The 27,029-nt window shown below is 44.5% G+C and overlaps 1 protein-coding gene and 1 pseudogene across 4 annotated transcripts in view; one reads left to right on the top strand and one right to left on the bottom strand.

The window, feature by feature from the left end:
* DGKD (diacylglycerol kinase delta) overlaps positions 1–27,029 on the top strand; it is a 118,415-nt gene that overhangs the window by 11,189 nt on the left and 80,197 nt on the right. The gene's annotated exons all lie outside the window — the stretch shown is intronic.
* On the bottom strand, positions 11,904–12,439 carry LOC118154698 (large ribosomal subunit protein uL11 pseudogene; annotated as a pseudogene).

A 27,029-nucleotide genomic window follows, 5' to 3' on the forward strand; every position in this document is an offset into this window, starting at 1 on the left:
TTAAGATTTGGTTTCCTCATCTGTAAACATGGAAAATACTAGTTCTTGGATTGGTTGTAGTGACAGTAAATGTTAGTTGTGTGTTCCCAAGGCTCAGTTTCCGTGTCTGTAAAATAGAAATAACGGTTGCTATATCCATAAAGTAGGAATGGTGATGTTAACTCATGAAATGAAATGGGATCATCTGTGTGGGACACTTAACATAGTGGCTGATGTATAAAGTGGTCACTAAATGGTTACTTTTGATTATTTTTTGTCTTTCTGATTATTCTTTTTGTATTCCAGATAGGAATCATTTCCCTGACTCCATTTTTCTCCAGTTCAAGCTGGTCTGAGGGAGTCTGCATCTCTGGCCTCCAGAAGAGCAAATAAAAACAAATCTGGCTGAAAATTAACAAATACCATTTTTAAAGAAATTGTTAATTTACTGATTGCTAGCGGGAATACCATGGGCTAGGTATTGTATTTTTTATTTCACTGGTCCAGTTTAACAGCAAATATTCGAGATCTTAACATTGCTGATTGTTGTGTGAGGCACGGCAGGGGGGATGTCTTAATGAGCAACAACCACAAAAAGGATTCCTGGAGATGATTGACTGGAAGACCTTAATAAAACAATCACGTGGTTGATGTAAAGTTGTGATGGGGACCGGTGCTGCTCAGGAGAAGGCCAGAGTGCTTTGAGAGGACGTCACAGGTGAATTTGACCTGGCAGGGAGGTCTGGGAAGGGCTTTTTGAGGGAGTGGCTGGCTGAGGTCTGAAAGGTGAGCAGGGAACAGTGACTTCTGCCTCTGGTGGTGGTGGGCTGAGTACCAGAGGAGCCGTTCTGCCAAGCACAATCTGCTGATGAGATGATGCTGAACTTCTGGACGGGGCTCTGGGGAGGCTGAAGATCTGTGGAGTAAGCGTGGTGTTTGGGGCTGCTTTTGACTTTGGAATCTGTAGTGGGTTTGGCATTTCCACCAAATTTGGTCCGCCTAGAACTTCAGGATGCAGATATAATTAGATATTAGTTAAATGCCTTTTAAAAATGTTTTCTTTCTTTCTTTTTTTTTTTTGAGACAGGGTCTCGCTTGGTCATCCATGCTAGAGTGCAGTGCCATACCGCAGTCTCCGGCTGGGCTCAGGCACTCCTGCCTCAGTCACCTCAGGCACTCCTGCCTCAGTCATCTGAGTGGCTGGGACTCCAGATGTGTTCTACCACTCCTGGCTAATTAAAAACATTTCTTTTGTGGAGACGGAGGTCTCACTACATTGCCCATGCTTAGGGTCTCAAACTCTTGGGCTCAAGCGGGGCTCAAGTGATCTTCTCACTTTGGCTTCCCAAAGTGCTAGAATTACAGACATGAGCCACTGTGCCTGACTAAAACTTTTCCTTTTGAGATGGGGTCTCACTGTATTCCGCATGCTGGCCTCGAGCTTTTGGGCTCAAGCGATCCTCCTGCTAATTAAAGATTTTGAGAGTAAATCATGGTGAATTTAGGAGAAACTGTAACTCAAATGTCGGTGTCTTCATAAGAGAAAGGAGAGGGAGATTTGAACAGAAAGACACTTGGAGAAAAAGGTTAAGGGAAAACAGAGCCAGAGATTAGAGTTCTGTTGCCGAGAACCTAGGAATGCCTGGGGCCACTGGAAGCTGGAAGAGGTGACAGATGGAATCTCCCTAGAGCCTGCAGAGGGAGTGCGGCCCTGCTGATCCCGGGATTTCAGACTTCCAGTCCCCAGAGCAGTGAGATGGTAAATTTTTGCTTTAAGCCTTGAAGTTTGTGGCAGTCCTAGGGAACAAACACAAGGTTATGAACCAAACAAACATGGGAGCCGAGAGGCTGAGCTCGGTTATCTGTCAGACGGTCCCAGTGCTTTAGGAGGGCTGAAGGGTCAGGTTCTGCCAAAGGGCAAGTATCCTGGGTGACACCTCCTCTCAAAATTTGCACTGGCATCCCAAGAAGCCACTTCCAAGGAATGGGCATGAGCCAGAAGTAAGATTGAAAGGACTGCAGTCCTGCTTCAGATCACCTCAGTTCTCTGAAATTACTTCCAGTGCACTAGTGTCTCCACATTCCCCATGAAAACAAACTTTAATTTTCTCTAGAGGGAGATATCATCATTTGAGACCTCTAATGACTTTCACAAGTCTGTTTGTAAATTCATTATTGTGCATGTAATAAAAAAAATAGACACCGAGGGAGGCAAGGCACTTGAGTTAAAACCAATAGAAACAGCAGACTATAGACAGATCAGCAGGGCTTCCAGATACCAGGCACAGACTTTAAAACGACTCTGCATATTGTGTTTAACGAGATATGAGATCAAATTGAGAGTTTGGGCAGAGAACTAGCAACTATAAAAAAGAACCAAATGAAAGTCCTAGGCTGTACTGGCATAGAACTCACTAAAAATACTAGACTTTTTTTTTTTTTTAGACAGATTCACTCTTGTTGCCCTGGCTGGAGTACAATGGCACCATCTCAGCTCACCACAGCCTCTGCCTCCTGGGTTCAAGTGATTCTCCTGCCTCAGCCTCCCTGGTAGCTGGGATTACAGGCATGCGCCACCTTGCCTGACTAATTTTGTATTTTTAGTAGAGACAGAGTTTCACCATGTTGGTTAGGTTGGTCTTGAACTCCTGATCTCAGGTAATCCACCCACCTTGGCCTCCCAAAGTGTACTAGGATTACTGGCTTGAGCTACCGCGCCTGGTCGTATTTTTTTCTTTTTTTTAATTTGCCCACAAGGAACATTTTATTTTTTTATTTTTTATTTTATTTATTTATTTTTGAGACAGTCTCACTAAATTTTCTCTCTCCTCTCTTGTGACAATTAAACACAAGTTAGACCTTTTACTGTATCTGTCTCCCACCCTCTCTAAATTTTTTCATTTTTTTATGTCTCCAGGCTTCTTTGTGGGTATTTTCTTCTGAGTTCTCTTCTGAGTCACAAGATTTTTTTTAGCCTGGGTCTAATCTGTTCTTCTTTTGGTTAATTTCAATTATTATGTTTTTCAATTTTAGAATTTTCTTTTTTTGGCTGGGTGTGGTGGCTCACAGCTGTAATCCCAGCACTTTGGGAGGCTGAGGTGGGCAGATTGCCTGAGGTCAGGAGTTCAAGATCAGCCTGACCAACATGGTGAAACCCCGTCTCTACTAAAAATACAAAAATTAGCCAGGCTTGGTGGCAAGCACCTGTAATCCCAGCTACTCGAGAGGGTAAGGCAGGAGAATCACTTGATCCTAGGAGGCAGAGGTTGCAGTGAGCTGAGACGGCGCCATTGCACTCCAGCCTGGGCAACAAGAGTGAAACTCCATCTCAAAAAAAAAAGGAAAGATAATGCCTGAGACTTTCCCACAACAAATAAAAGGTACCGTCCGCAGATTCAATAGCTGTGTGAACTCAAAGAAAATCACATCTAATCAATTCCTGATACACCCCTGTGCTGCGTAATGATGTTTCTGGATGGTGGTCCACATGGACAAAGGTGGTTCCATAAGATTATAATGGAGCTGAAAAATTCCTGTTGCCTAGTGACATGGTAGCTGTTGTAATGTTGTAGGGCAATGAATTACCTATGTGTGGTTTGTGGTGATGCCAGTGGTAGAAAAGGATAGCACATGCAACTATATATAGTGCTAATGATTGATAATAATACTAAGCAACGATGTTACTGGTTTATGTATTTACTGTCTATACTTTTTACTAGAGTATATTCCTCCTACTTACAGCAAAAACACCAAACTGTAAAACAGCCTCAAGAGGGTCCTTCAAGTGGTATCCAGAAGAAGGCATTGTTACCATAGGTGGTGACAGCTCCATGCCTGTCATTGTCCCTGAAGACCTTCCAGTGGGGTTGGGTGTGGAGGTAGAAGACAATGATATTGATGATTCTAGCTCTCTGTAGGTCTAGGCTAATGTGTGTGTTTGTTTCTTGTTTTTTGTTTGTTGGTTGGTTTTGTTTTTGAGACAGAGTCTCACTTTGTCCCCAGGCTGGAGTACAGTGGTGCCATCTCTGCTCACTGCAGCCTCCACCTCCCGGGTTCAAGCAATTCTCCTGCCTCAGCCTCCTGAGTAACTGGTTACAGGGGCCTGTCACCACACCCAGCTAATTTTTTGTATTTTTAGTACAGATGGGGTTTTGCCATGTTGCTCAGGCTGGTTTTTGAACTCCTGAGCTCAGGCAATCTGCCCGCCTCGGCCTCCCAAAGTATTGGGATTACAGGTATGAGCTGCCATGCCAGGCCTGTTTCTTAGTTTTTAACAAAAATATTTAAGAAGTAAAATAATTTAAAAAATTAAACATAGAAGAAAAGGTTATCGAATAAGAATATGAAGAAAATACTTTTGTATAGCTTTATAATGTGTGTGTGTTTCAAGCTAAGTGTAACTACAAAAGAGTAAAAAATTTGAAAGTTGATGAAGTAAAAATGTTACAGTAAGCTATGGTTAATTTGTTATTGAAGAAAGAAAATCTTTGAAAAAAATGTAGTGTAGCCTAAGAGTACAGTGTTGATAAAGCACACAGTACTGGTCAGTAATGTCGTAGACCATCACGGTCACTCACCAGTCACTCACTCATTCATCCAGAGCAACTGCCAGTCCTGCATCTCCAGTTATGCTAAGTACCCTATACAGGTGTACCATTTAAAATCTTTGATGACATATTGTTACTGTACCTTTTATGTTTAGTTATATTTAGATACACAAATGCTTGCCATTGAGTTATAGTTGCCTACAGTGTCAGCACAGGCACGTGCTAGACAGCTTTGTAGTCTAGGAGCAATAGACTATGCCATACAGATTAGGTGTGTACCATCTAGGTTGGTGAAAGTACGCTCTATGATGTTCACAGAGGATGAAATCACCTAACAGTGCATTTCTCAGAATATATCCTCATTGTTAAGCAGCCGATGACTATAGCACTGCTGAAAACCACAGATAGAGAGAGAGAGAGAGAGAAGGGCGGAGGCTGCAAGGAGTCGAGATCGTGCCACTGCACTCTAGCATGGGCGACAGAGCAAGACTCCACCTCAACAAAAAAAAGAATGACAGCTGTGTTCTTAACAGAAACAATGGAAACCAAAAGCCTATTGACATTTAAGTGCTCAAAGAAACTGACTGAGGACCCAGAATTCTGTGTGCAGCAAAAATGTCCTTCAGAAAATATAGTTGAAGTAAAGACATTTTCATATAAACAAAGACAATTTTTTTGCCAGCAGACCCGCACTGAATTTTTTAAAAATATTAAATATTTTTTGTTTGTTTTGGCTAAAGGAAAGTAAGCTCATGTTAAACGTTAGAGTTTTAGGAAGGAATGGAGACCCATAAAAAGGGTCTCTGCGTGGAAAAGACCAAATGATTATTGACTATAAAATTTATGCCGTTGTGTTTAAAATATGTAGGATAAAATTCGTGACAACATGTCATGTCGGTTAGAAAGGAGGCAAATGGAGTAAAACTTTTCTAAGGTCTTTGCATTTCCCAGAAGAAGAACAAAAATCCAATCATATTAGACAAGTCGGGATGCATGGTATATGTAATCTGTGTGGTGGCCACTAACATTGTGATATGTGTGATATCTAAGCTAAAGGGGAAGAAAAATAGAAAAAGAGATTCTAAATCTGAAAGAAGGCAAGAAAGGAGAGACCCCATTGAAGAACTGGGACAAAGAGAAAAAGCAAATAGTAAGTTTGTAGACTTAAATCCCAGTATATCAGTAAATCACATTAAATGTAAGTGGACTTAAATGCTCCAGTTAAAATACAGAGATTGTGAGATGGGATACAAAAGCAAATCCTGACTAGGCTATTTGAAAGAGATACATTTAGAACATAAGGAAATAAAAAGATGGAAAGTAAAAGAATAGGAAAAGATACTATGCGAACACTAACCAAAAGAAAGTTGGTGTAGCTATTTTAATATCCAATTAGATTTTAAGGTCAAAATTATTAATAGAGATAAAGATATGATACCAATAAATGATAAAAAGTTCATTTTGGGCCGGGATCATGCCTGTAATCCCAGCACTTTGGGAGGCCGAGGTGGGCGGATCACGAGGTCAAGAGATTGAGACCATCCTGACCAACATGGTGAAACCCCGTCTCTAGTAAAAATACAAAAATAAGCTGGGTGTGGTGGTGCACACCTGTAGTCCCAGCTACTTAGGAGGCTGACGCAGGAGAATTGCTTGAACCCGGGAGGCGGAGGTTGCAGTGAGCCGAGTTTGCACCACTGCACTCCAGCCTGGCAATGAAATGAGATTCTGTCTCAAAAAAAAAAAAAAGTTCATTTTGGATACAGTAACTTAAAATTTGTAATTAATAACTTCAAAATATAAAAAAAATTAACACAATTTTCAGGGATATGAGTTTATAATCATACTGAGATATTTTAACATACCTGTCTCACATGCTGTAGACATCAAGTAGACAAATTTGTAAAAATGTAGAAGAATTGAACAACACAAGTATTAAACTTTTTTTTTTTTGAGAGATGGAGTTTTGCTTTCTTTATCCAGCCTAGAGTGCAGTGGCATGATCTTGGCTCACTGCAGCCTCCGCCTCCCAGGTTCAAGTGATTGTCCTGCCTCAGCCTCCTGAGTAGCTGGGACTACGGGTGTGTACCACCATGCCTGGCTAATTTTTGTATTTTTAGTAGAGATGGGGTCTCACTATCTTGCCTAGGCTGGTCTCGAACTCCTGACCTCAGGTGATCCACCTGCCTCGGCCTCCCAAAGTGCTGGGATTACAGGTGTGAGCCACTGCACCTGCCACAAGTAGTAAACTTGACCTAATGGAAATCTATAGAACACTGTACCTAAAAATTGTAGAATCTAAGTTTTTTTCCAAGGCACAGGCACATTTGTTGAAATTCAGTATATGCTGGCCATAACACAAATCTCAACTTTCAAAGAGTTGAAATTACACAGAGTATGTTCTCTGACAACAATAGAATTAAGCCAGGATCAATAAAAAGAAAATCTCAATGTATTTAGAAATTTTAGTTATCTAAGTAACTTACGAGTCATAGAAAGCTTAAATATTTTGAGTTGAACAACGTCAAATATATATATATGTATATAAAATGGGGTACAGCTGAAGTCATGTTTAGAGGGAAATTTGTAGCTTAAGATACATACATATATTAGGAAAGAAGATATGCTGAAAATCAGGTAGTTAGAAGAATGGCAACACATTAAACTCGAAATGGAAGTTTTTTTTTTTGTTTTAAAGGATTTATAAAAGAATGTGGAGGAGGAGGTTGCTGATCAAAGAGGTATGCAAAGGCCCCGTTGCAAGAGGGAGCTTGGGGAAATCGTGGGGCTGAAAGAAAGCTATGGTGGTTAGGGCTGGCAAGCATCAGGAGCCCTTGGTTGTGACCCTGACACTGGAGAGGGTTAGAGGCTCCGTTAGGGAGCTCTGTCAGTTTTCCCCCAGAGTAGTGGGATACAACTGCTCTAAGATTTTAGGAAGGAGCATGACCTAATCAGATCATGGTTGGAAAGATGGCTCTGTGTGGACTGCGGTTGCCTGAGTGGATGCTGGCTGACCTAATGCAGTGAGAGATGCTGGCAGGCCAGGCCTGGACTGTGGCAGTGATGGGGGAAGAAGCTGGATTTGAGAGATGCTGAGGAGGTGACATTGTGAGAGCTCAGTGATGGTTTGGTGTGGGTGTTGGGGGAAAGGAGGTTTGTGGTTCCTGTGATGAGCTGGCTAATGGAACTCTTTCTCATTTAAGGAGCTGTAGTTGAGGACAACTTTGGGGATTTTACTCTTACCTAGCTCCACCGCCTGCTATCCTGGATCATCTTAGTCTCCACTACCCCACTTTTGCCAGTGAGTGACATAAATTTAGCAGTTAGGTGGCTTGCTAGTGTGCCGTGAAGCCATGTAGGTCTCACTGATTCCAGGTTGGGCCTCCTTTGTCCCTTCTTCCCCTGTCCCCAATCATGTGGCAGCAGTGAGGATGGTTCATCTAAGCCCGAGAATGAGGACAGTATGACAGGGTCAGGGCCCGATTGGATGCTGGGGCCATTGGCTTTTTGGAGGTGGGCAGAGGAGGATGAGGAGAACCAGTCACAGAAGAAAGGACTGGCAGGGAAGAGAGAGGAAGGGGGCTGCAAGAAGCTCCAGAACCAGCACAGTTTACCCCTAAATGCCTCAGTGAATGTCTCCACAAAATGAGGAGATTTTCCTATATAAGAATACCATTATACCTGAACATTGAATTACAATTTTTTAACATTTAATATCCAGATCATTTTTCAAACTTCCCCAGTTGAATCAGAACTGTCATTTATGACCTTCCTTTTGGGAACCAGGTACCAATCAAATTTTATGCATTATATTTGGTTGTTGTACCTCTTTAGTTTGTTAAATTAGAACAGTTTCTACTGTCCTCTCTGCCCATTCCCTACCTGCCTACTATGACATCAACTTTTTAATTTTTTTTTGAGACGGAGTCTTGCTGTCACTAGCCCAGAGTGCAGTGCTGCAATCTTGGCTCACTGCAACCTCTATTTCCTGGTTTCAAATGATTCTCCTGCCTCAGTCTCCCAAGCAGCTGCGATTACAAGCACCTGCCACCTCGTCTGTCCCACTAATTGTTGTTTTTTTCAGTAGAGACAGGGTTTCACTATGTTGGCCAGGTAGGTCTCGAACTACTGACCTTAGGTGATCTGCCCGCCTAAGCCTCCCAAAGTGCTGGGATTACAGGTGTGAACCACCATGCCCAGCTGTATCAATGGCTTTTAATGGCAGAAGCCATGACTACTTTTGCACCAACCTAATAAAATCTGTTTCTGGATTTTTCTGATTGCTCATGCATTCTTTTACATCATTTTTTTTAATCTTCTATGTTTCCTATAAAGTAGAAGTGAGAGGTTTCAAAGACTCTCACTTCTGTATTTCGGTTGACATTTTGGGCACATCCCTAAATATGGGACTCTGTGCTCTGTACTGCATTCCACTCGGAAGTAGGCATGCCCTGCCAGGCTGTCCCCCTCTGCTGTGTCATCGCTTGGTTTACAGGAGATTGTTAGGTCTTTTCTTTCTTCTCCTTCTCTTTTCTCTTCCTTTCTCCTTTTCTTTCTTTCTTTTTTGTTTGAGACGGAGTTTCACTCTTGTTACCCAGGCTGGAGTGCAATGGCGTGATCTCGGCTCACTGCAACCTCCGCCTCCTGGGTTCAGGCAATTCTCCTGCCTCAGCCTCCCGAGTAGCTGGGATTACAGGCACGCGCCACCATGCCCAGCTAATTTTTTGTATTTTTAGTAGAGACGGGGTTTCACCATGTTGACCAGGATGGTCTCGATCTCTTGACCTCGTGATCCACCCGCTTTGGCCTCCCAAAGTGCTGGGATTACAGGCGTGACCACCGCGCCCGGCCTCTCCTTTTCTTAGAGACATGGGATCTCCCTACGTTAAGCCAATCTGGTCTTGAACTGTCCTAAAGTGATCCTTCTGCCTTGGCCTCCCAAAATTCTGGGATTACAGGCATGAGCTACCTTGTCTGACCAGATCTTTTTATTGGAGATGGGATTTCCCCTTTACAATTAGGAAGGAACAGGTGATTCCTGGGCACTGTGCAAATATCCTTTTCCCCAAATGATTTCCACGTTTATAACAATACAGGACTTGCCTGAATGAATTTTATTGTAAGAGTTTGAAAAATGGAGATTCCCACCTCCCCATTCTGTCATTTATTCCACATTTATCTATTGGTGTTCTGTCTTTTCTCAGGGCCGGGCAAGGTGGCTCACGCCTGTAATCTTAGCACTTTGGGAGGCTGAGGCAGGTGGATCGCTTGAGGTCAGGAGTTTGAGACCAGACTGGCCAAAATGGTGAAACCTCGCCTCTAATAAAAATGCAAAAAAATTAGCTGGGCGTGGTGGTGGGCGCCTGCCATCCCAGTTACTCCAGAGGCCGTGGCAGAAGAATTGCATGAACCCAGGAGGCGGAGGTTGCAGTGAGCCAAGATGTGCCACTGCATTCCAGCCTGGGTGACAGAGCGAGACTCTGTCAAAAAAATAAAAATAAAAAAGATATTTCTCACTTCAACCGAGTTAAGGACCATAGCTCCTCCTAAAAAGGTAGGGCAGTTCCTGGATTCTTTCTGTTTAATTACCAGTTTTCTTTTTTTTTTTTTTTTTTTTTGAGACAGAGTCTCACTGTCACCAGGCGCCAGGCTGGAGTGCAGTGGCACAATCTTGGCTCACTGCAACCTCTGCCTCCCGGGTTCAAGCGATTCTCCTGCTTCAGCCTCCCAAGTAGCTGGGACTACACCACGCCCAGCTAGTTTTTTTTGTATTTTTGGTAGAGACGGAGTTTCACTATGTTGGCCAGGATGGTCTCGATCTCTTGACCTCGTCGTCATCTGCCCGCCTTGGCCTCCCAAAGTGCTTGGATTACAGGCTTGAGCCACTGCGCCCGGTAATTACCAGTTTTCAAGGTAAGGATTTGGTAAATAGTCATCCCCAATAGAGGCAAATGTTTCTCTCCCCGCAACCCTAAACCCCCCACACCCTGAGTATCATTATATCGATTCCTGGCTATTTTTATTCAGTGTTTTACAGTCAGTTACAGTCATTCTTTTTGATGCACAAATCATTCTGATTTTCCCAGAAACATATCTTCATCTGGCTCTTTGGACTTTGAAGGCTTTCTTGCTCTGTTGCAATCTGTGTTCATCTTCTAGATGGAGTCGTGGAGCTGGAGTTGTAGGTAGAAGAGAGTGTGTGTCCTGTGGCCAGGGCGGCAACCCATCTCCCTTCAGTCCTGGCACAAGAGTGCCTAGGAGTTTCAAGATTTCAGGCTGGCAGGTCTTTGTTTCCATTGTTTGGATTGGCTTAGGTTTAGGGTTGTCCCACCCTCTTAAAATGAGTTGGGTAGCTTTCTGTTAGGAAGGCTTTTGTCTCTACCTCTCATATTGACTCTCCATTTATTGTATTTTTTGGGGGGCGGTTCTTATCTGTGGGTTAGACCATCTGTCTCCTTACCGCTCTGTCCATCTCGGTATTTTTCGCTCTCTGCCATATCCATCAGTATTCTGGGAGCCTCTCAGTTTTGTCTTTTTGCCACCAGTGACATTTTCTGTAATGTACATTTTCCCCTTTGGCTCCTTCCATTTGGATTTTAATTTTTCCTTAGTGTGATTGTTTTCATTTTCTCTTCTAATCTTGGTCAGCATCTTAGCTTGTTGTCTTTTAATTTCATCCTGTTCTCATTTTGGTGCTCCCTGTCCTTTAAAAACATTTTAATTTTAACTTTTTAAATAAAGGCCATGTCTTCCTGCATCTTACTAACAACAAGAACCACGTCTTTTCTGAAAAGGTCTTCCATTTTCTGCAATTATTCATTTCAGGTTTGTGCATGTGCTTAATGGCATGTTTTTCTATCAGCCTCCCCTCTCCCCCTTTCTGTTCTAATTTAATTGGCATTTGCCAGGCTTCGGGTTTGAATTGCTGTTTTCTGGGCACTTGGCTGGGTGTGATCTGGGGCTGGCCGTGGGGTGGTCGGCCACGGGCCCAGGCTTGTGTCTCTGCTGCTCTGGACGTGCCCTCCCCTCCCCTCAAATTCCTATGCAGTGGCCCTGTTTTCCATGTCCATGTGTGTTTCTGAATAGTGGGTGTCTGTTGATCCCCTGCTGCCCACTCTGCTGTTCTGTGTCTGAGGGTGAAGGGTGTCTGCCTCCCTCTCCCCCACAGGAAGGGCCTGACTCCCATCTCCTGATGAATGGTGCTTTGTCCTTATAGAATGGTGGAAGAGGGCCACTCTTTTTCTTTTAAACCTGCTGTTTTAACCATTTTAAAGTATACAGTTAAGTTGCATTAAGTACATTAATGGCATTGTGTAACCATCACCTCTATCTAGTTTGGGAACTTTTTTTTTTTCCATTTGTCAAATGATTCTTTATTGAAATATTTTCCTTTGTGCTTCTTAACTAGCTGGGCATTCCACAGTGCCACTCTTGATGTCATTGATGATTTCATGAGGATGGCAGCCATCAACATTACAGCCAACAGACTGGGCAGTCCCCAGGATCTCTTTGATGGTCCCAGAGAGTTCTCTAGCTAAAGATCAGTGCCGTATCTGTTGAGCAGTGTTGACGGTCTCATCAAAAGTGATATTCCCACTGTGTTTAATGTTTCTCTGTTTCTTTCTGCCTCTTGGCGGTTCCTTGAGGGCTTTGATGATCAGGGCAGAGGCAGAAAGCACCACCTCAATCTGGGCCTGTCTGTCCTGAATGGTCAGTTTCACTGTAATCCTTAGGCCCTTCCAGTCACCTGTTGCCTTGGCAATGTCATCGCTAACCTTTTTTGGAGACAGACCTAGGGTGCCAATCTTGGGGGCCAGTGCAGAAGTGGCACCAACTTCACCCCCGGTGCACCTCAGGTATACGACTTTGATCTCGTTAGGGTTGAACTTCGGTGGCATAGCAGAGGTGGCTGGTGTTGGATGAACCCGGATTCAGGATGACTGAAGGAAGTTGCACCTTGGCCTTCTCTGAGCCAAAAGCTAGTGTGGGAACTTGTATTGCCCACATGGAAATCGCTTCCCCATTGTGAGTGACTCCTCATTTCCCCCTCCTCCCAGCCCTTGACAGCCACGAATCTGCTTTCCATCTCTGTGGATTTGCCTAATCTGCATATTTCATTTAGTTTTTGGACAGGGTCTTGCTCTTTCACCCAGGGTGGAGTGCAGTGGTTCAATTCCAGCTCACTGCAATCTCTGCCTCCCAGGTTCAAGTGATCCTCCCACCTCAGCCTCCCGAGTAGATGGGATTACAGGTGCACTCTACCATGCCCGGCTGGTTTTTGTATTTTTAGTAGAGAGGGAGTTTCCCCATGTTGTGGCCAGCTGGTCTCCAATTTGTGACCTCAAGTGATCTGACTGCCTCGGCCTCCCAAAGTGCTGGGATTATATGTATGAGTCACTGTGCTTAGCCACTGAGCCCTATGTTTTCAAGGTTTATTTACATTGTACGTTTCAGAACTTCATTTTTTTTTTTTAGTGTGAATAATATTCTGTTCTGTGGATGTACCACATTTTGTTTGATCAGTTGACAGATATTTGGGTTGCGTCTATCTTTTGACTATTGTGAATAGAGAGCTGCTGTGTACATTCATGTACAAATTATTATTTGAATGCCTGTTTTCATTTATTTTGTATTTTTTTCTAACATTTGAGACAGGGTCTCGGTCACCCAGGCTGGAGTGCAGTGGTGTAGTCATGGCTTACTGCAGCCTCTGCTTCTTGGGCTCGCGCAGTCTTCCCACCTCAGCTTCCCCAGTGGCTGTGACTACAGATGAGTGCCACCAGGCCTGGCTGATTCTGTAATGTTTCGTAGAGATGAGGTCTTGCTGTGTTGTGCAGGTTGGTCTGGAACACCTGGGCTCAAGCGATCTTCCTGCCTCGGCCTCCCAGAATGCTGGGATTACAGGTGTGAGCCACTGTGCCTGGCTGACCTGTTTTCATTTCTTTTGGGTACATGCATGAGTTAAATTGCTAGGTAATTCTATGTTTATCTTATTGAGAAACTGTGAAACTGTTTTCCACAGTGGCTGCACCATTTTACGTTCCCTCCAGCAGTATATGAGGGTTCCAACTTTTCCATACTTGCCAGCACTTTCCACTTATTATAATATTTAATAATTTAACAATAGGATATTATTCATTTCCTCGACAACTAACAATGTTGAGCATCTTGTCCTGTGCTTGTTGACCTTTTGTGTATATTTTTTGGAGAAATAATCTATTCAAGTCCATTGCCCATTTTCAAAATCGGGTTGTCTTCTTATTGAATTGTAAGATTGCTTTATATATTCTGGGTACTAGACCCTTAATCAGATACATGATTTGCAGATATTTTCTCTCATTCTGTGAGTTGTGTTTTCACTCTCTTGATAGTGTCTTTTGAGGCACAAAAGTTTTTAATTTTGATGAGGTCCAATTTCTTTTTTTGTTGTTGCTTATGCTTTTGGTGTTATACTTAAGAAACCCTTGCCTAATCCTAAGTCAAGATTTATATCCGTGTTCTTCCATGAGTTTTATAGTTTCAGCTATTATTAGTATATTTAGTCTTTGATCCATTTTGAGTTATTTTTTGTATGTGGTGTGAGGTCAGGTTCCAGCTTCGTTCTTCCTGTGTGGATGTGTGGTTGTTCCAGCACCGTCTGTTGAAGAGGAGCACTCTCCAGCTGGAGTCCGCCTCCCCAGCTGTGCAGACAGCCTTGCAGTATGGAAAAACAGCCACAGAGCTTCTCAGGAGTACTTGGTAATCTCAGTGGAGTTCATAAAGTGATTCTTATGGATGGTTATGAGGCATTTACACATTTAAAGGGTTTAAAAGGAAGTATCTGCATTTCAGAATTTTTTACTGCCATGGAACTCTCTTCTACATTTTATTTTGTTTTATTTTATTTTTTTGAGACAGGGTCTCACTGTTACCCAGGCTGGAGTGTAGTGGCATGATCTCCACGCACTGCAGCCTCTATCTCCCGAGCTCAAGTGATCCTTCCACTCAGCCTCCTGAGTAGCTGGGACCACAAGTGTGCACCACCACACCTTGTATTTTTTGTGGAGACAGGTTCTTGCTATGTTGCCTAGTCTGGCCTCGAACTCCCACCTCAGCCTCCCAAAGTGCTGGGATTGCAGGCGTGATCTGCTGCGCCCAGCCTCTTCTACATTTTATATTTGAGAATATGGACTTGATTCAGTGCTTCTTATAGTTTGATAAACTTGAAATAATACTCATTTCATTAAGTCCAGTCTCAATTTGACATTCTCTTTATTTGAACCCTGATAAAAATGGACCCGTACTCAGAAGCTGGACAAAAAGGAAGTCTGAGAAGTTGTTCTCTATTATCTGATTTCTCTCTGTGTGGTTGTTGAACGTTTTTGTGTACTTCGATGGCCAGTAGAACCAGATTTATCAAGAATTCAGGCCTGAGTGTATTTATTTTTATTTTTATTTTTTTCTTACATTTAAGGGAGATCTGACAAATGAGGCATGAGTCTAGTGTCAAAGTGTATTTTTATTGTCTTGTTAGTCACAGTTGTCTGTGTTTTCATATCTAACTAGTGTTTTGTGTAAGTGGGAATTTTGCTGTTTTTAGAAACTCTTGTAGTTACTGCAGCTTCTTTGCCCTCTGGTAGCAGAAATGGGTATAACCATTTGGGAAAGTGATTTAGTGAGTGTCTGAATGACTGCAAGAGACTCTTGGTCCAAAATTCTAACAGTGGGGCCCTGTCCTGAGGAACTAATCTTACATATGAAGCTCATGAACATGTTTATTGTATCATTAAATTTAAAAAGTTGCAAACCACCCCAGGTCCAAGTTTAGCTTAGGCAAAGCTCCACCAGAACACTCCGGTTTAATGATTCAGTGCGTTAATGATAGTAGCTGATAAAATGGGTGCTGCGGGCGGGTCCTGTGCTGTGCTACTTCACGACTTCCTGGTGGCTGCACCAGGTCCAAAAGCCAGAAAGTGGCAGAGCCTGCAGCTCCTAGTGCCTGAAGCAGCCAGCCAGGTCATTGAGGAGGGCAGCGGCAGGGACAGTACTGTGTGATGTTGGGGAAATGAGGCAAAGCTATGTTTACAGAATGCATTTCAGCAGTGTGTAAGGCACTGGAAATAAGACGGCAGAGGAAGTTTCACAGATGATATTGGGGGGCCGTGTTAGGTGGCGGAATTTGTATTATTTTTATGTTTACATCTGCTTGCCTGCATTTTCTAAAATGAGCATGTATTATATGTATGTCATATCAAAGGAAACAAAAAGGCACAACACGCTGTCCTGTGCTATGCTTCCTGTCAATGGAAGACTCTTAACGGTAAGAGGGGCTGTGTCATGACATGGCGATGATCCAGGATGGAGGAGCGGCTGCCCTCAGCCTTGTCTGGAATGTCCTAAAACAGCCAAAACAGTACTGTTGGATCAAATTAGATTGAATTTCAGGAGTCAGATATACAAAAGGGCATGCTTGTGAAAACATAGGATTTAAATTTTGTAATATCCTAATAAATGTGTACATTCTGTAGAACAACTTCATGATGTTCCCCTTTGTTTAAACTTTTAACTCCTGTGCTGAAAATAAATCTATACTTATCTAAGTGGCGAGGTCAAGGTCTTGGTATAAATAGGATGTATTTTAGCCTGACAGGCAAACTGTTTGGAAAAGCAAGTTATTGTTGCTTTTAAGTTATTAAATAATTTGTACGTCATATAACTCCCGTTTATGTTTTTATGTGTTTTAATTTTTTTTAATACAGGGTCTTTTTTTTTTTTGAGATGAATCTCACTCTGTCACCCAGGCTGGAGTGCAGTGGCATGATCTCAGCTCATTGCAACCTCTGCCTCCCGTGTTCAAGTGATTCTCCTGCCTCAGCCTTTCAAATAGCTGAGATTACAGGTGTGCACCACCACACCCAGCTAATTTTGCATTTTTAGTAGAGATGGGGTTTCACCATGTTGGCCAGGCTGGTTAGGAACACCTGACCTCAAGTGATCTGCCTGCCTCAGCCTCCCTGAGTGCTGGGATTACAGGCGTGAGCCACGTTCTTCGCCTTGACATAGGGTGTCACCCAGGCTGGAATGCAGTGGTGCCATCGTCACTCATTGTAACCTTGGACTCTTGGGCTTAGGTGATTTTCCTGCCTTGGCCTCCCCAGTAGCTGGGACCACAGGTGTGTGCCATCATGCCCAACTAATTTTTTAATTTTTTTGTAGAGATGATGTCTCACTGTGTTGCCCAGTCTGGTCTTGAACTCCTGGGCACAAGTGACTTGCCTACCTCTTTCTCCCAAAGTGCTGAGATTACAGGTGTGAGCCATAGCATCTGACAATTTAATTTTGAGTTTTTTTTTTTTTTAGACACATGGTCTTATTCTGTCACCCAGGCTGCAGTGCAGTGGTTCAGTCATAGCTCACTGGAGCCTAAATTCCTGGGTCCAAGCAGTTTTTCTGCCCCACCTTCCCTAGTAATTAGGGCTACAGGTGTATGCCACCACACTCAGCCAATTTTTATAGTTTTTACAGAGATGGAGTCTTGCTTTGTTGACCAGGCTGGTCTTGAATTCCTGGGCTCAAGTGATCTGCCTGCTTCATCCTCCCAAAGTGCTGAGATCACAGGTTTGAGGCACCATGCCCAGCTCCACTTTTCTGTTTTATTTACACACTTGAAAACAGATGGGGCTGGGTACCGTGGCTCATGCCTGTAATCCCAGCACTTTGGGTGCTCAAGGCGGGAGGATCACCTGATGTCAGGAGTTCGAGATCAGCCTGGCCAACATGGTGAAATACCGTCTCTATTAAAAATAACAAAAAATTAGCCGGGTGTGATGGCACATGCCCATAGTCCCAGCTACTTGGGAGGCTGAGGCAGGAGAATCTCTTGAACCTGGGAAGTGGAGGTTGCAGTGAGCCAAGATTGTGCCACTGCACTCCAGCCTGGGTGACAGAACGAGACTCCTTCTCAGAAAAGAAAAAAAAAAAAAAGAGAAAACATATGTGAAGGATATTATCTTGGAATGTGAATAGTAGGTGTTAGCAGTGGCTGGGCTCTGGGTGGGCTTAAGTGAATAAAAAGTAACTCCCAGCCAACATGTCTGCCGTGTGTTGGGCCGTTTAACATGGGACTTTATTTCCATCAAGTGTCAGAAAACGGGTGAGGAAGCAGCTGGTTGAGCACGTGCCAGGGGAGAGGAAGTTGAATGCTGATAGTGGCAGCAGTGCCACACTGTTCTCAGGTGCTTTTCTGTTTGGTGCCTTGCTGTCTGAGGTGGGATCGGTAGGTCAGGAAGCTGGGGAGGCTGCCTCAAGCCAGGCAGCACCAGCTTCAGACATCTGGTGTGTTTCACTGACTTCCAAGTTTCCAGAGTGCCCTGTCGCACCCCTCTCATGACACTTGAAAACAATTTATGGAAATTTCCAAACAGACACAGAAGTAGAGACAGTTGAATTAATCACATCAGCCTTGTGTCTTGTTTCATCTGTCTCCATGTCCCTATCCCTACCCCCTTTTTTTCTGAGCATTTTAAAGCAAATTCTTCTGATACTTCTTATGATGTAAAGCATCCCTCTGCTGGAGCAGTTTCCTGAAAGGTCAGGGGTTGAGTCTCTTTCATCGTAGTATTCCAAGCCACACTCAGCACTCAAGTGCTCAATAAACATTTATTGAAACAGTGATTTCATTCCATAGCTTGATAGGGAGATGTTCTGTAGGTTTCGTGGAAGCTAAGTCTTTCCTACCATAATGAACCACAAATAGTGTTTGTGTGTTTCGGGATGTCGCTCCTGCTGCTGGTGGTTAAGGTTTGTGCCTTTGGCGTGTAGGGGAGATGGGTTTGTGCATAAATTCACTTTCAGAAAAAGTAGGGTGATTGGTTATGGCTATAATTTAGTCTGAACTTGTACAGACAAAAATAATGAAAAGTAAGTCTTCCCCAGACATAAAAATTGTTTTTCATTTGCTGTCTAAGTATGGAAAGAGTTGAAATCAGACAGATCTGGGTCTGAAGCCCACACCTGTCACTTCTTTGTAGGTGTTCATGTCCTCTCTGGACCTCAAATTCTTCATAAGTAAAATGGGGCCATAACTATTGTACAGGGCAGATTAAATACAGATTTTACATAAGCTCCTGGCACACAGTAGGCACTCCAGAAATACTGATTCTTTCTCCTCTTTGCCCATGGTTCTGCGAAATGGGAACGTTTCCTGCGCCTCCCTTAGAATGTCGTTATGTGGATACGTGGGTGCTCTCTGGAAAGTGCTTCCACTTGAACCTGGAGCATTTCAGAGCTCAGTTAGCCTGCTGGGTGCTGCCCTTGCCAGGGAGTCCTTGTAAAATCATGTGTGTGCCTTCCCTGTCTCATCTACCCTGTCGTTCCCTTTCCGTAGAGGTAACCACTTAACCATTTTTTTTTTTTTGATTTGGAGTTTCGCTCTTGTTACCCAGGCTGGAGTGCAATGGCGTGATCTCGGCTCACCGCAACCTCCGCCTCCTGGGTTCAGGCACTTCTCCTGTCTCAGCCTCCTGAGTAGCTGGGATTACAGGCACGCGCCACCACGCCTAGCTAATTTTTTGTATTTTTAGTAGAGACGGGGTTTCACCATGTTGACCAGGATGGTCTCGATCTGTTGACCTTGTGGTCCACCCCCCTCGGCCTCCCAAAGTGCTGGGATTACAGGCTTGAGCCACCGTGCCTGGCCCCGTTTTTACTATTATTTTGGTTAATCCTTCTGTAGCTGGGATGTGAGCTACGGCCTTCTGGGCGTGAGCCTTGTTTCTTGCCGGTCTGATGGTGCAAATAGTATTTTCACTTAGTTATATTTTTCTCTTATGAGCTAGCTTGAGCATCTTTTCCTGTGTTTAAGAGCTTTTTGTATTTTTTTTCTTCTGTCAAACGTTGTTTATATTTTTTGCCCCTTTTCTACCAGATTGTTAGTCTGGTCTCAATTTTTATAAGTTCTTTAAAGATTAAGGATATTGGCCCTTTATGGTATTTTGTAAAACTTCCTGGCTGGCTGTGGTGGCTTATGCCTGCAATCACAGCACTTTGGGAGGCCAAGGCCTGAGGATTGCCTGAGCAACATAGTGAGATCCTGTCTTTACAAAAAAACAGCAAAAAAAAAAAAAAATTAGTGCACCTGTAGTCCTAGCTACTTGGGAGGCTGAGATGGGAGGATCGTTAGAGCCCAGGAGGTCAAGGCTGCCGTGAGCTGTTATTGCACCACTCCACTCCAGCCTGGTTGACAGAGTGAGACCCTGTCTCAAAACAAAAATAAAACTAAAAACTTCTTGAGGCACTGGGGTGATTAAGATAAATAAACCTGCTTAACCCAGGGACTGTTGGTCTGGGGAGGGAGACAACCTCGTAATGGATGTTCATGTACTTGCAAAACAGTGACAGCTAGTTCTGCCTGGGGGGAGTCTGGGAAAGCTTCCCGAAGGTGGTAGCATTTGACTTGGATCTTGAAGCTCAGGCGTTTTCCAGCCAGTAGAAGAGGAGCTGAGGATTTCCAGGCAGAGGAAAGGGTATATTCAAAATAGTGAGGAAATAAAGGAGTGGATTCTGTTTGGGTTGGGTAGTTCTGGGAGGGGTGAGAGAGAAGCCTGTCAGATTGGGAGGAGCCCTATGGGCCACATGAAGCCTTCCTAGACAAGGAGGAAAGCCAGAGGAGGTTTGTGAGTGGGCCCTGGGCTCTGAGACCCTATGTTGCTTCCAGTCCCTGGGAGCTTCTAACACTGCGGCTCCCTGGTCCTTCCCATGCTGATGCTGATTACGAGTGGGGTGGGGCCAGTGGTCACTGTTTCTCGAAGCTTGCCAGGTAATTGTAGTGGCAGTTGGGATTGAGATCCTCCCGCTGAGAGAGAGAATTGTGGCAGCAGGTTGGAGGCAGGATGGACAGAGAACAAACTTGGTGTGCTTAGGAACCACCTGGGTTCTTGGCAAAAATCCATATTTCCAAGGCTCAGGAGGTTGGGAGTGGAGCAACAACTTGCTTTTTATTTATTTTATTTCTATATTATTATTTTAATAACCTGAATTTTTTTTTTTTTTAGACTAGTCCAGTGAAGTAGTGAGAATGGGGTAAAGAATAGAGCAAGGGGCTTAGTCTGTACCTGACTGTGAACCATCATTTGAGGTAGCTCACTGCCTTCAGGCCAGCCGTCACCTGCATTTTTAACAAACATTCCGGGGGTTCTGATGTGTGGTGGTCTGGGTCATGCTTTGAGAGGCACTGAGGCCCAGAGACAAGAGGTAGAACAACTTAGTCCTGAGGTAGGTGGGGCTGAAGATGAGGGGCAGAATCTTCCATTATTTTAACAAATACAACCAATGATCCTAGAGAGCCAATTAGAAATGGGGAGTGAAGGAGAAAAAGAGTTGAGCGCCTGCTGCTACTTTTAGCTTTGGTGATGCTATTATTAACTAAAGAGGAAATGTGGGGTCACTGAACAGTGAGATGAAGTATGTTTCAGGGTGGAGGCCTGGCCCCTGGGACACCAGCATGCAAGACTAGATTGGAGTCGCAGTGACGCTGACCGATCGGGAGCGAACTCAGCCGACCTGTCGTTATCAGACAGGAATAAATTTGGCTGCAGGTTGGTGTCATCAGGACCCACCCTGGCTACCTTGTGGCCTCAACATGGCTGCTGCAGCACTTGATAGTGTATTTTCATTCAAAGCAAAGGTGGCATTGAGTCTACATGTGTTCCCAGGTACCAGCCAAGCACTTGTCTACCTCCCCGCCCCCAACAGAACGGCTTAGGTCTCCTTGACCATAACTGGGGCGATGGGGCTTAGCCCTGTGAAGAAATTCCTACCCCCACCACCACCCCCAATTCAGAATCAAGATCCTGTGAGCAGTGAGGATGTCTGTGTATGTTCATGGGGAAATTAACAGTGTTGGCCATACCGCAGCAAGAGATGTGTCCTGGGTTTAGGGAAAGTGGGTGTGAACTCCAAATGAAGGGCAGATCTGGAGCAGCTCTCTTGGGGGTTTGGGCATACATATCGCTGCCACTTTTTGGCTTTTTTGGTTCGGTCCTTTTTCACATTAGTGGGGACAGGAATGAGGTGTCCCTCCTTCTGTCAGTGGAAACTTTGGCTTAGGGTCTTTGGAACATGGTCACTTTTGATCTTGGTGGCAGTGCATTGAAGGAGGAAAACCAGGGTGGTGGCAATGGGGAAATTGGATTATCTTGATTGGTAAAGGAAGGATGACTGTCCTTTTTCCATGGATTGGTGTTTTGGGGTCTTCAGAAAACCTGTGTTGGGTTCCTTTCTGTCAGTGGCAGCACCAGATTCAGGGCCTGGCTCTGCGCAGCTGAGTGGAATTCTGCAGTGCAGCAGTTGCTTGGTGTGCTCTCTCCTGCTGGCCGTTGGTGTCATGGAGACGCTGGTGTGGCACATATTCCGTTGCTGCCCTGGCCGTGCACACTCCCTCAGCTTCTGCCAGGATGCGCTAAGATTAGGATATAGGTAGATTCGTGATCGGCAAGTGGCAGGTAGTTCCTGAATGAGGATGAATCTATGGGTAGCATTTTGAGTAGATACAGGAATTTACTTTTGCTTAATTGATTTAAATCCATTATCAGCAGACTTTTATGCTGAAGTTTTATTTTCCCAACAAGTATTATTGTCTGGGCTCTGGGTTTGAATCCTGGGTGTGACATTTATTAGCCAAGTGGTCTTGGGTGAATTACTTAATCCTCTGCCCCTTAGTTTCCTGATGTGTAAAGTGGGAATATTACCACCAATTTCAAAATTGCTGTGAGGATTAAAAGATGAAGATGGCCCCTGCTCGGGCAGGAGATGTGCTGTGTACGAAGAAGTGTTGAAGATAACCTTTAGGACTTTGAATATGTAGTGTGTGCGTTATGTTTCATGGACAAATAGTTTTCTGATTGTTTCCTATTTGTGCATCATGATGCTTATCAACTGCAAACCGCAGACAAAGCTTTCGAGATAGAATTGGAGAGGCCTGGGATTTCTTTTGAGACCTGTCATTAGTTGTTCAACCTTGGGCAAGTTACTCGGTCTCTCTGTTTACCACTTTTCTTATTTGTTGACTGGAATATTTGTTTCTGTCTCATAGACCACAATGTTTGTTCTGTTAAGACGACAAGCAAATATAAAAATACTCATGAAAATTTAAAGTGGCATGCAAATTGGGCTGGGTGCGGAGGCTGAGGAGTGTGGATTGAGGTCAGGAGTTTGAGACCAGCCTGGCCAGAATGGTGAAACCCTGTCTCTACTACAAATATAAAAAATTAGCTTGGCCTGGCAGTGTGAGGCTGTAATCCTAGCCAGTTGGGAGGCTGAGGCAGGAGAATCGCTTGAACCTGGGAGGTGGAGAGTGCTGTGAGCAGAGATTGCACCACTGCACTCTGTCCAGCCTGGTGACAGAGCCAGACTCAAAAACAAGCATAACAAACAGACAAAGGGATGCGAATTGATAGCAATAAGTTGTAACAGCTTCTTTCCACTGAAACATTTGTATGTCAATTTTTTATGCTAGTATTTCCACTTTTTGGGGGGCTTTGTGCATTTGGATGATGTTGCTTAATTAGCATAGTTAGGTTTCTGTTTTACCTGCTTTGTCATTGAAAGACTGGGAAGGTCTAAGGACAGATAGATAGATGGCTGAAGTGGACATTTGGCTAATTTTCACTCCTTTCTATTTTTCTGTCCCCCTCCCCAGTTTCCCAACTGTCTGCCTCCAGCCTCTCTGTCCCGGTGCCTTTGGGCAGGCTGTGGCTTGCTGCCCTCAGCCTCTGGACATGTGTCTTTTGGTTGGCCCCCTCCATTTTCTTCACCCCGTGTGGCAGCCGTTTTTCATTTGTTTCTTCTTTTACTGGGTAAATGTGGAAATCCTCACTCCTTACATGCTGGAGACATGAACACTAATAGTCTGAGCTTTTACTTCCATTATTATGTTGGTTGTGTTTTTCCCTTTACCATTTTACATGCAGAATAATACATGGAGTATACACATAAATTGTGAAGCACAGTCATGGACTCAACATCCATGGACCCACCTGTACAGCTGAGCGCCAGGGTGCTGGCCCATGGGCTCTTCTGTGGCATCCCCCAGGGTTAAGCATCCTTTGGGGTTTAGTCTCTATTTGACTTACTCTTCTGGTAAATGCCGATTCACACTTTCTACCGATTTTCTTTTTGGTCATTTTTCTTTTTTATCATTCTGTGGGAGTTTCTTTTCTTTTTCTTTTTTCTTTTTTTTTTTGAGAGGAAGTCTCCCTCTTGTCACCCAGGCTGGAGTGCAATGAGGAGATCTTGGCCCACTGCAACCTCTGCCTCCTGGGTTCAAGCGATTCTCTTGTCTCAGCCTCCTGAATAGCTGGGATTGCAGGTGTCTGCCACCATGCCCGGCTGATTTTTGTATTTTTAGTAGAGACAGAGTTTTACTACGTTGGCCAGGCTGCTCTCGAACTCCTGACCTTAGGTGATCCACCTGCCTCAGCCTCCCAGAGTGCTGGGATTACAGGCATGATCCACCATGCCCAGCCTGTTCTTTGGGAGTTTCTGCTGTATTCCGGTTACTGACTGGCTGTCAGCAGTAGTATACATATTTTCCCACACCTTGGCTTTGCTTTCCTCTCTTTTTGAGGTGTCTTTGATGAGCAGAAGTTCTCAATTGTAATACAGTTGAGTTTAGCCAGTCATAGCTTGTGTCTAATATTTTTTCCAATTATAGTTAAGAAACGTTTTTCAATTCCAAAGTCATTGGAAATTCTGTATCATCTGCTGGAGGTTTTGAAGTTCTGCCTTTTGCTCTCTAGCACATTCAGAGTCTGCCAGGAGCTCACGAGTGTGGTGTCCTTGGGTAACCTGCCATCTCAGCCCCTTTGCTGAAGTCCCTCTCCCCACATACCCTGTTTTGCAGGGCCACCTATTTACACATCAAGCTTCCAAATCTTCGAGTGTCTGTTCCTGGGCTACCTTTGGTCTCCAAATTCCCACTTGTCTGAATTTGCTCTAAGGATAGTTGAAGACATAAGCAGATACTTACTTATGGGAATATCCACTGAAATTCTGTTGATAGCATTGAGAGAACAGGAAGCACTCTAAACATTCCGGCTGTGGGAAGCAGGTGAATGATGGAGGCGAGGGTGTGTAGGTGCAATGAGATACTCTATAGTCGGCAAAAATGCATTTGCTGATGTGGGTATATAGTGATAATATATGACAGAAAAAATAGCAAGGTCAAATACAGTATGTACAGTATGGATTCCATGTTCATAAAAAGAAAGTTGTAAGTTGGAAAAAACCTGTCATTTTGCTTTCTCTTGTGCCAGTCACACTCAGGGTGATTTGATTTGGTTTCGACCCCATCAGGCCACCACATTCGCTCTGGCAGGTCCTGGTGACCCCCGGTGGCTGCATCCTTTATCCTCATCTCAGTTCCCATTTATGACCTCGCTGCTGCATTGGACAATATCGATACGATCTTCTTGACATGCTCTCTCCTCTTCTGTGCTTCTGTCCACTGTCTTCTTGTTCTCCTATTCTGGCTTGCCTTCCTCCTTTCTGCCTGATGTTGATGTCCCTGGGTTCCCATTTCCCTGGGCCTCTGTGCACTCCATGCCTTCTCCTTGGGGGTCCTTGGCAAGGCATCTCCTGCATTGAACCTACGTTACAGACCCGCAGAGCGGGTTGTCTGCTTACACTGAATTCCCCTGGCTACTTTGAGGCTCACAGACTCAGCACGTCCAGAATGAAACCCACACCCTCTGCAACTGAGCCACACTCTTTGGAGTTGTCCAGGATTTCTGTCCTGTCTCTTCCTCTTCACCTTGGTCAATTGTCACATCTTTCTGAACATTCTCATGCCTATGTTCATTTCTCCCCTGCCACCCCAGATTCTTGTCACCAAAAACCCCCTTATGTGAGTTTCTGGAGTATTCTGCCATCCTCCACGTTTCAACCCCCTCGTCTTTCCCACTGTGGCCACAGTCAGCTTTCCAGAGTGTATTTCTGAGCCACCACTGGACTCTGTCCCTAGCCCTAAGAAGCAGCTGTGGGCTTCTGGCTGTCCAGCCCCTCCTCCCTGGCCTGCTCAGACACCTGTCGTCTCAGGCAGCCTCCCTTAAAGGGCATCGCTCACTGCCCTGTGCCCCACATCCCAGAGCACTCTGGCATGCACACATCTGTTCTTCTCTGGTCTGAGCTCCTGCCCATGTAGCCCTCAGCACCCAGTGTAGTGTCCAGCACCTGGTGATGTGGCCGTGTGTTGGAGGAAGGAGTGGAGGGAGGGAGGGAGGAAAGAGATCTTCACTGCCTTCCCAGAGAGGGGGCAGCTTCACCCTGTGACTGGGCCTGCTGGTCCCTTCCAGACAGAGAATGCCTAGTGGGTGCGTGTTTGACCTGGGCTTGGGGAGTCCATTCTGGACTTTTCTCTGCCTTGTGGTTTGAAGCCACTTTCAAAGGCATTCTTACAGCTGTCTTACTCTTAAGCAAGGACCACTGGAGGCTGGCGCTTCTCCCCAAGCAGTTCCACATGGTAGTCTTGGGCCTGTGGGTTGGGCATGTGTCTGTTGGGTCACTGGATGGCCAGGACCCAGGACCACACTCCAGTTCAGGCCCAGTGCTCTCACTAGCTTCCTCCAGGGAGCCCAGCATTGGGATTGGTGTCTCGCCTGTATTTGCGGGTGGGCACGTGTTCACATTCCACCTGCTGCTCTCTATCTGACTGGAGCTTGAGAGTTTTCTTGGTGCTGTGTGTATTGCAAATTTGCCTCTGCTGGGAATAAGGGCGTCCTAGACGGCTTGAACAACAGTCGGCCCATTGGTGTGTGCGTAGAACCCAACAAAGTGACTCTTAGAGTCCGGTGGCTTGGTATGGCCTGAGCGAACTGTGCAGGGGTGTGACCCTTTCACTCCTGACTCTGCTCTGGGGGGCAAGCAGAGGCCTTGTCAGCCGAGCAGCGTTTCCTGTGGGTGCTTTTCACAGCTGCCACGTGCAAAACACAGCACATTATTTTGAGTTGTTATTTTCTTGACCACTTTTGGTTCATTGCTTTTGACTAAACGTTTAAAAATATATTCTACAGCATATCTATAGTACTCACAAGCAGCAAATCAGGAGAAGAAATGCAGTTTGTGAGAAGGCTTCAAAGAAATCATGGTCTTTATCTGTTCCCCAGCCTTTTCCGCTGAAACCCACCAGTCTTTTTCTGAGCACTCTTGTTCTATAAATAGAGCGGCAGCTCTCCTTGGGCAGCCCAAGATCGCAGACTCTCATCCGCCCTCAGAAAGATTGTGCGTGTGTGTGTGTGTGTGTGTGTGTGTGAAGTATATGTGGTGCAGTCAGTGAGCTGTGTTTTAATTTTGCTTTTCTTTTATGTGTGAGATGTCTAGCAGGAGGCACAAGAAAAAATACTCCAGCATCTGTCCTTTAAAGATAACATAACTTTTCTGGGTTTTGGCTTGTTGGTTTTGCTTTTTTTTTTTTTTTTTTTTTTTCATTTCGAGAAGAGATGGAAGTGATTACTTTCCCTGCAGAGGTAA

This window comes from Callithrix jacchus, chromosome 6 (assembly GCF_049354715.1).
Source record: "Callithrix jacchus isolate 240 chromosome 6, calJac240_pri, whole genome shotgun sequence".
In the NCBI taxonomy this organism is placed as follows: domain Eukaryota; kingdom Metazoa; phylum Chordata; class Mammalia; order Primates; family Cebidae; genus Callithrix; species Callithrix jacchus.